The sequence below is a fragment of the Uloborus diversus genome, unplaced genomic scaffold, assembly GCF_026930045.1.
Source record: "Uloborus diversus isolate 005 unplaced genomic scaffold, Udiv.v.3.1 scaffold_226, whole genome shotgun sequence".
Lineage (NCBI taxonomy): Eukaryota > Metazoa > Arthropoda > Arachnida > Araneae > Uloboridae > Uloborus > Uloborus diversus.
Window position 1 is genome coordinate 28472 of NW_026558380.1, and position 9208 is coordinate 37679.

Sequence of the window (9208 nt, forward strand, 5' to 3'; positions counted from 1 at the left end):
AAAACACATCGACGATTTTCGTTCCGACAGAGACTCGAACCGAAGCCCACTGGCTCGGAAGCCGAGCGCTCTTGCCATTGGGCTATCGTAACTGTGTCGGTCGGAGTCTTAAGCATAATAAAAACAAAAAATGCACCTCCGTTATAGTTGATTTAAATACTTCGAAGTCTACGGGTCGAATAATTAATCTGACATAGAATTTTCTTCCCCACGCAAATATACCATGTTCGCAAAAGGAAGGAATTTAAAAAGAAAAAAAAAAGAATTTTCACTTTCGAGAATTCAAAAACAGATCGACGATTTTCGTTCCGACAGAGACTCGAACCCAAGCCCACTAGACCTGGGACCAAGTGCTCTAGCCATTGGGCTATCGGTGTTCTGTCGGTCGGAATCTTAAGCATAATAAAAACAAAAAATGCACATCGGTTATAACTGATTTAAATACTTCGAAGTCTACGGGTCGAATAATTAAACTGACATAGAATTTTCTTCCCTACGCAAATAATCCATGTTCGCAAAAGGAAGGAATTCAAAAAGAAAAAAAAAGAATTTTCAGTTTCGAGAAATCAAAAACACTTCGACGTTTTTCGTTCCGACTGGGACTCGAACTCAGGCCCACTAGATCGGAAGCCGAGCGATCCTGCCATTTGGCTATCGGAGCTCTGTCGGTCGGAGTCTTAAGCATAACAAAAACAAAAAATGCACCTCGGTTATAACTGATTTAAATACTTCGAAGTCTACGGGTCGAATAATTAAAGTGACATAGAATTTTCTTTTCTACGCAAATAATCCATGTTCGAAAAAGGAAGGAATTTAAAAAGAAAAAAAAAGAATTTTCAGTTTCGAGAAATCAAAAACACATCGACGATTTTCGTTCCGACTGGGACTCGAGCCCAAGCCCACTAGATCGGAAGTCGAGCGCTCTAGCCATTGGGCTATTGGAGCTGTGTCGGTCGGAGTCTTAAGCATAATAAAAACAAAAAATTCACCTCGGTTATAACTGATTTAAATGCTTTGAAGTCTACGGGTCGAATAATTAAACTGACATAGAATTTTCTTCCCTACGCAAATAATCCATGTTCGCTAAAGGAAGGAATTTAAAGAGAAAAAAAATTCGAAAAATCAAAAACACATCTACGATTTTCGTTCCGACAGGGACTCGAAGCCAGGCCCACTGGCTCGGAAGTCCAGCGCTCTAGCCATTGGGCTATAGGAGCTGTGCAGATCGGAGTCTTAAGCATTATAAAAACAAAAAATGCACCTCGGTTATAACTGATTTAAATACTTCGAAGTCTACGGGTCGAATAATTAAGCTGACATAGAATTTTCTTCCCTACGCAAATAATCCATGTTCGCAAAAGGAAGGAATTTAAAGAGAAAAAAAAATTCGAATTCGAAAAATCAAAAACACAGCGACGATTTTCGTTCCGACAGGGACTCGACCCCAGGCCCACTGTCTCGGAAGCCGAGCGATCTATCCATTGGGCTATAGGAGCTGTGTGAGTCGGAGTCTTAAGCATAATAAAAACAAAAAATGCACCTCCGTTATAACTGATTTAAATACTTCGAAGTCTACGGGTCGAATAATTAAACTGACATAGAATTTTCTTCCCTACGCAAATATACCATGTTCGCAAAAGGAAGAAATTTAAAAAGAAAAAACAAAATTCGTAAAATCAAAAACGTATCGACGATTTTTGTTCCGACAGGGACTCGAATCCAAGCCCACTAGATCGGGAGCCGAGCGCTCTAGCCATTGGGCTATAAGAGCTGTGTCGGTCGGAGTCTTAAGCATAATAAAAACAAAAAATGCACCTCGGTTATAACTGATTTAAATACTTCGAAGTCTACGGGTCGAATAATTAAACTGACATAGAATTTTCTTCCTTGTGCAAATAATCCATGTTCGCAAAAGGAAGGAATTTAAAAAGAAAAAAAAAATTCGAAAAATCAAAAACACATCGGCGATTTTCGTTCCGACAGGGACTCGAACCCAAGCCCACTAGATCGGAAGCCGAGCGCTCTAGCCATTGGGCTATCCGGGTTCGATCGGTCGGCGTCTTAAGCATAATAAAAACAAAAAATGCACCTCGGTTATAACTGATTTAAATACTTCGAAGTCTACGGGTCGAATAATTAAACTGACATAGAATTTTATTCCCTACGCAAATAATCCATGTTCGCAAAAGGAAGCAATTTCAAAAGAAAAAAAAAGAATTTTCAGTTTCGAGAAATCAAAAACACTTTGACGATTTTCGTTCCGACAGGGACTCGAGCCCAGGCCCACTAGATCGGAAGCCGAGCACTCTAGCCATTGGGCTATCGGAACTCTGTCGGACGGAGTCTTAAGCATAATAAAAACAAAAAATGCACCTCGGTTATAACTGATTTAAATACTTCGAATTCTACGGGTCGAATAATTGAACTGACAAAGAATTTTCTTCCCTACGCAAATAATCCATGTTCGCAAAAGGAAGGAATTTAAAAAGAAAAAAAAAATTCGAATTCGAGAAATCAAAAACACATCGACGATTTTCGTTCCGACAGGGACTCGAACCTAGGCCCACTAGATCGGAAGACGAGCGCTCTAGCCATGGGGTTATCGGTGTTCTTTTGGTCGGAGTCTTAAGCATAATAAAAACAAAAAATGCACCTCGGTTATAACTGATTTAAATACTTCGAAGTCTACGGGTCGAATAATTAAACTGACATAGTATTTTCTTCCCTACGCAAATAATCCATGTTCGCAAAAGGAAGGAATTTAAAGAGAAAGAAAAATTCGAAAAACGAAAAACCACATCGACGATTTCCGTTCCGAAAGGGAATCGAACCCAGGCCCACTGGCACGGAAGCCGAGCGCTCTAGCCATTGGGCTATAGGAGCTGTCTCGGTCGGAGTGTTAAGCATAGTAAAAACAAAAAATGCACCTCGGTTATATCTGATTTAAGCACTACGAAGTCTACGGGTCGAATAATTAAACTTACATAGAATTTAATTTAGGAAGGAATTTAAAGAGAAAAAAAAAGCCAACAAACCAAACCCTACCACCCGCTCACCCGCCAAGCCAGAAACAAACAGCTAGCCAACCTATCGACCGACCAATTAACCAACCAACCAACCAACCAACTAGACAGCCAGCCAACCAACCCTGCCAGGCAGCCAACAAACCAAACCCTACCACCCACTCACCCTCCAAGCCAGAAACAGCCAGCCAGCAAACCTATCGACCGACCAATTAACCAACCAATCAACCAACCAACCAACTAGACAGCCAGATAACCCACTCTGGCAGGCAGCCAACAAACCAAACCCTACCACCCGCTCGCCCACCAAGCCAGAAACAGCCAGCCAGCCAACCTATCGGCCAACCAATTAACCAACCAACCAACCAACTAGACAGCCAGCCAACCAACACTGCCAGGCAGCCAACAAACCAAACCCTACCATCCGCTCACCCACCAAGCCAGAAACAGCCAGCCAGCAAACCTATCAACCAACCAATTAACCAACCAACCAACGAACTAGACAGCCAGCCAACCAACCCTGCCAGGCAGCCAACAAACCAAACCCTACCACCCGCTCACCCACCAAGCCAGAAACGGCCAGCCAGCCAACCTATCGACCAACCAATTAACCAACCAACCAACGAACTAGACAGCCAGCCAACCAACCCTGCCAGGCAGACAACAAACCAAACCCTACCATCCGCTCACCCACCAAGCCAGAAACAGCCAGCCAGCCAACCTATCAACCAACCAATTAACCAACCAACCAACGAACTAGACAGCCAGCCAACCAACCCTGCCAGGCAGCCAACAAACCAAACCCTACCACCCGCTCACCCACCAAGCCAGAAACAGCCAGCCAGCCAACCTATCGAACAACCAATTAACCAACCAACCAAAAAACGAAATAGATAGCCAGCCAACCAACCCTGCCAGGCAGCCAGCAAACCAAACCCTAACACCCGCTCACCCACCAAGCCAGAAACAGCCAGCCAGCCAACCAATCAACCAACCAACCAACTAACCAACCAACCAACCAACCAACCAACCAACCAACCAACCAACCAACCAACCAACCAAACAACTGGACAGCCAGATAACCCACTCTGGCAGGCAGCCAACAAACCAAACCCTACCACCCGCTAGCTCACCAAGCCAGAAACAGCCAGCCAGCCAACCTCTCGGCAAACCATTTAACCAACCAACTAACTAGACAGCCAGCCAACCAACCCTGCCATTCAGCCAACGAACCAAACCCTACCACCCGCTCACCCACCAAGCCAGAAACAGATAGCCAGCCAACCTATCGGCCAACCAATTATCCAACAAACCAACCAACCAACTAGACAGCCAGCCAACCAACCCTGCCAGGCAGCCAACAAACCAAACCCTACCACCCGCTCAACCACCAAGCCAGAAACAGCCAGCCAACCAACCAATCGACCAACCAATTAACCAACAAACCGACCAACTAACTAGACAACCAGCCAACCAACCCTGTCAGGCAGCCAACAAACCAAACCTAACCACCCGCTCACCCACCAAGCCGGAAACAGCCAGCCAGCCAATCTATCGACCAACCATTTAACCAACCAACCAACCAACCAACTAGACAGCCAGCCAACCAACCCTGCCAGGCAGCCAGCAAACCAAACCCTACCACCCGCTCACCCACCAAGCTAGAAACAGCCAGCCAGCCAACCTATCGACCAACCAATTAACCAACCGACCAACCAACCAACTAACTAGTTAGCCAGCCAACCAACCCTGCCAGGCAGCCAGCAAACCAAACCCTAACACCCGCTCACCCAACAAGCCAGAAACAGCCAGCCAGCGAACCTATCGACCGACCAATTAACCAACCAACCAATTAACCAACCAACCAACCAACTAGACAGCCTGCCAACCAACACTGCCAGGCAGCCAACAAACCAAACCCTACCATCCGCTCACCCACCAAGCCAGAAACAGCCAGCCAGCCAACCTATCAACCAACCAATTAACCAACCAACCAACGAACTAGACAGCCAGCCAACCAACCCTGCCAGGCAGCCAACAAACCAAACCCTACCACCCGCTCACCCACCAAGCCAGAAACAGCCAGCCAGCCAACCTATCGACTAACCAATTAACCAACCAACCAACGAACAAGACAGCCAGCCAACCAACCCTGCCAGGCAGCCAACAAACCAAACCCTACCACCCGCTCACCCACCAAGCCAGAAACAGCCAGCCAGCCAACCTATCGACCAAACAATTAACAAACCAACCCACGAACTAACTAGACAGCCAGCCAACCAACCCTGCCAGGCAGCCAGCAAACCAAACCCTACCACCCACTCACCCTCCAAGCCAGAAACAGCCAGCCAGCGAACCTATCGACCGACCAATTAACCAACCAATCAACCAACCAACCAACCAACCAACTAGACAGCCAGATAATCCACTCTGGCAGGCAGCCAACAAACCAAACCCTACCACCCGCTCGCCCACCAAGCCAGAGACAGCCAGCCAGCCAACCTATCGGCCAACCAATTAACCAACCAACCAACCAACTAGACAGCCAGCCAACCAACCCTGCCAGGCAGCCAACAAACCAAACCCTACCACCCGCTCACCCACCAAGCCAGAAACAGCCAGCCATCCAACCTATCGACCAACCAACCAACCAACTAACAAGACAGCCAGCCAACCAACCCTGCCAGGCAGCCAACAAACCAAACCCTTCCACCCGCTCACCCACCAAGCCAGAAACAGCCAGCCAGCCAAATTATCGACCAACCAATTAACAAACCAACCAACCAACTAACTAGACAGAAAGCCAACCAACCTTGCCAGGCAGCCAACAAACCAAACCCTACCATCCGCTCACCCACCAAGCCAGAAACAGCCAGCTAGCCAACCTATCAACCAACTAATAAACCAACCAACCAACGAACTAGACAGCCAGCCAACCAACCCTGCCAGGCAGCCAACAAACCAAACCCTACCACCCGCTCAACCACCAAGCCAGAAACAGCCAGGCAACCAACCAATCGACCAACCAATTAACCAACAAACCGACCAACTAACTAGACAACCAGCCAACCAACCCTGTCAGGCAGCCAACAAACCAAACCTAACCACCCGCTCACCCACCAAGCCAGAAACAGCCAGCCAGCCAGCCTATCGACCAACCAATTAACCAACCAACCAACCAACTAACTAGACAGCCAGCCAACCAACCCTGCCAGGCAGCCAACAAACCAAACCCTACCACCCGCTCACCCACCAAACCAGAAACAGCCAGTCAGCCAGCCTATCGACCAACCAATTAACCAACCAACCAACCAACTAACTAGACAGCCAGCCAACCAACCCTGCCAGGCATCCAACAAACCAAACCCTACCATCCGCTCACCCACTAAGCCAGAAACAGCCAGCCAGCCAACCTATCAACCAACCAATTAACCAACCAACCAACGAACTAGACAGCCAGCCAACCTACCCTGCCAGGCAGCCAACAAACCAAACCCTACCACCCGCTCACCCACCAAGCCAGAAACAGCCAGCCAGCCAACCTATCGACCAAACAATTAACAAACCAACCAACCAACTAACTAGACAGCCAGCCAACCAACACTGCCAGGCAGCCAGCAAACCAAACCCTACCACCCACTCACCCACGAAGCCAGAAACAGCCAGCCAGCCAACCTATCGACCAACCAATTAACCAACCAACCAAAAAACGAAATAGACAGCCAGCCAACCAACCCTGCCAGGCAGCCAGCAAACCAAACCCTAACACCCGCTCACCCACCAAGCCAGAAACAGCCAGCCAGCCAACCTATCGACCAAACAATTAACAAACCAACCAACCAACTAACTAGACAGCCAGCCAACCAACCCTGCCGGGCAGCCAGCAAACCAAACCCTACCACCCGCTAGCCCACCAAGCCAGAAACATCCAGCCAGCCAACCTATCGACCAACCAATTAACCAACCAACCAACCAACCAACCAACCAACCAACCAACCAACCAACCAACCAATCAACTAGACAGCCAGATAACCCACTCTGGCAGGCAGCCAACAAACCAAACCCTACCACCCGCTCGCCCACCAAGCCAGAAACAGCCAGCCAGCCAACCTATCGGCCAACCAATTAACCAACCAACCAACTAACTAGACAGCCAGCCAACCAACCCTGCCAGGCAGCCAACGAACAAAACCCAACCACCCGCTCACCCACCAAGCCAGAAACAGATAGCCAGCCAACCTATCGACCGACCAATTAACCAACCAACCAACCAACTAACTAGACAGCCAGCCAACCAACCCTGCCAGGCAGCCAACAAACCAAACCCTACCACCCGCTCGCCCACCAAGCCAGAAACAGCCAGCCAGCCAACCTATCGGCCAACCAATTAACCAACCAACCAAAAAACGAAATAGACAGCCAGCCAACCAACCCTGCCAGGCAGCCAGCAAACCAAACCCTAACACCCGCTCACCCACCAAGCCAGAAACAGCCAGCCAGCCAACCTATCGACCAAACAATTAACAAACCAACCAACCAACTAACTAGACAGCCAGCCAACCAACCCTGCCAGGCAGCCAACGAACCAAACCCTACCACCCGCTCACCCACCAAGCCAGAAACAGATAGCCAGCCAACCTATCGACCGACCAATTAACCAACCAATCAATCAACCAACCAACCAACCAACCAACCAACCAACCAACCAACCAACCAACCAACTAGACAGCCAGATAACCCACTCTGGCAGGCAGCCAACAAACCAAACCCTACCACCCGCTCGCCCACTAAGCCAGAAACAGCAAGCCAGCCAACCTATCGGCCAACCAATTAACCAACCAGCCAACCAACTAGACAACCAGCCAACCAACCCTGACAGGCAGTCAACGAACCAAACCCTACCACCCGCTCACCCACCCAGCCAGAAACAGATAGCCAGCCAACCTATCGGCCAACCAATTATCCAACAATCCAACCAACCAACTAGACAGCCAGCCAACCAACCCTGCCAGGCAGCCAACAAACCAAACCCTACCACCCGCTCAACCACCAAGCCAGAAACAGCCAGCCAACCAACCAATCGACCAACCAATTAACCAACAAACCGACCAACTAACTAGACAGCCAGCCAACCAACCCTGCCAGGCAGCCAGCAAACCAAACCCTACCACCCGCTCACCCACCAAGCCAGAAACAGCCAGCCAGCCAACCTATCGACCAACCAATTAACCAACCAACCAACCAACGAAATAGACAGCCAGCCAACCAACCCTGCCAGGCAGCCAACAAACCAAACCCTACCACCCGCTCACCCACCAAGCCAGAAACATCCAGCCAGCTTACCTATCGACCAACCAATTAACAAACCAACCAACCAACTAACTAGACAGCCAGCCAACCAACCCTGCCAGGCAGCCAGCAAACCAAACCCTACCACCCACTCACCCACGAAGCCAGAAACAGCCAGCCAGCCAACCTATCGACCAACCAATTAACCAACCAACCAAAAAACGAAATAGACAGCCAGCCAACCAACCCTGCCAGGCAGCCAGCAAACCAAATCCTACCACCCGCTCACCCACGAAGCCAGAAACAGCCAGCCAGCCAACCTATCGACCAACCAATTAACCAACCAACCAAAAAACGAAATAGATAGCCAGCCAACCAACCCTGCCAGGCAGCCAGCAAACCAAACCCTAACACCCGCTCACCCACCAAGCCAGAAACAGCCAGCCAGCCAACCAATCAACCAACCAACCAACTAACCAACCAACCAACCAACCAACCAAACAACTAGACAGCCAGATAACCCACTCTGGCAGGCAGCCAACAAACCAAACCCTACCACCCGCTAGCCCACCAAGCCAGAAACAGCCAGCCAGCCAACCTCTCGGCAAACCATTTAACCAACCAACTAACTAGACAGCCAGCCAACCAACCCTGCCATTCAGCCAACGAACCAAACCCTACCACCCGCTCACCCACCAAGCCAGAAACAGATAGCCAGCCAACCTATCGGCCAACCAATTATCCAACAAACCAACCAACCAACTAGACAGCCAGCCAACCAACCCTGCCAGGCAGCCAACAAACCAAACCCTACCACCCGCTCAACCACCAAGCCAGAAACAGCCAGCCAACCAACCAATCGACCAACCAATTAACCAACAAACCGACCAACTAAC